The sequence below is a fragment of the Schistocerca piceifrons genome, chromosome 5 (genome assembly GCF_021461385.2).
Source record: "Schistocerca piceifrons isolate TAMUIC-IGC-003096 chromosome 5, iqSchPice1.1, whole genome shotgun sequence".
Lineage (NCBI taxonomy): Eukaryota > Metazoa > Arthropoda > Insecta > Orthoptera > Acrididae > Schistocerca > Schistocerca piceifrons.
In genome coordinates this window covers 403,793,445-403,794,553 of record NC_060142.1, presented here as the reverse complement: position 1 = coordinate 403,794,553, position 1,109 = coordinate 403,793,445, and the positions used below count along the sequence as shown (strand labels likewise).

The following is a 1,109-nucleotide window of genomic DNA, read 5'->3' as shown; positions in this document are numbered from 1 at the left end:
AACAAATGTATAAAATAAAAATATCGATTCTCGCCCTTTACGTAATGATATACTGGTTAGGATATAGCGTCCATGTATATCGATAGTTTCTGCGAAAGTATTGATATTTTACTAACAGCCCTACCCAACAGACGTCAGCGTAGCTGAAAATTCCTGGCAGATTAAAACTCCCGAGTTCGAGTCTCGGTGGGGCACACAGTTTTAATCTGCCAGGAAGTTTCATATCAGCGCACACTCCGCTCTTTCAGGAGTGCTAGTTCTGCAAGGTTCGCAGAAGAGCTTCTGTAAAGTTTGGAAGGTAGGAGACGAGGCACTGGCAGAAGTAAAGCTGTGAGTACCAGGCGTGAGTCGTTTTTCGGTAGCTCAGTTGGTAGAGCACTTGCCCGCGAAAGGCAAAGGTCCCGAGTTCGAGTCTCGGTCGGGCACACAGTTTTAATCTGCCAGGAAGTTTCATATCAGCGCACACTCCGCTGCAGAGTGAAAATCTCATTCTGGAAACATCCCCCAGGCTGTGGCTAAGCCATGTCTCCGCAATATCCTTTCTTTCAGGAGTGCTAGTTCTGCAAGGTTCGCAGAAGAGCTTCTGTAAAGTTTGGAAGGTAGGAGACGAGGTACTGGCAGAAGTAAAGCTGTGAGTACCCGCCGTGAGTCGTGCTTCGGTAGCTCAGTTGGTAGAGCACTTGCCCGTGAAAGGCAAAGGTCCCGAGTTCGAGTCTCGGTCGGGCACACAGTTTTAATCTGCCAGGAAGTTTCATATCAGCGCACACTCCGCTGCAGAGTGAAAATCTCATTCTGGAAACATCCCCCAGGCTGTGGCTAAGCCATGTCTCCGCAATATCCTTTCTTTCAGGAGTGCTAGTTCTGCAAGGTTCGCAGAAGAGCTTCTGTAAAGTTTGGAAGGTAGGAGACGAGGTACTGGCAGAAGTAAAGCTGTGAGTACCGGGCGTGAGTCGTGCATCGGTGGCTCAGTTGGTAGAGCACTTGCCCGCGAAAGGCAAAGGTCCCGAGTTCGAGTCCCGGTCGGGCACACAGTTTTAATCTGCCAGGAAGTTTCTGTTATGTTCCTGTTCCAACAACTTTTCATTACTGCGTCTTTAATATTCGGCTAG

At 48.8% G+C, this 1,109-nt stretch overlaps 1 non-coding gene across 1 annotated transcript; it reads left to right on the top strand.

Annotated features, from left to right (window-relative positions):
• The first annotated feature begins 652 nt into the window (after window positions 1-652).
• On the top strand, window positions 653-727 carry Trnas-uga. The gene has a single exon. It is a non-coding gene; the product is annotated as a tRNA-Ser (tRNA).
• Window positions 728-1,109: the final 382 nt, after the last annotated feature.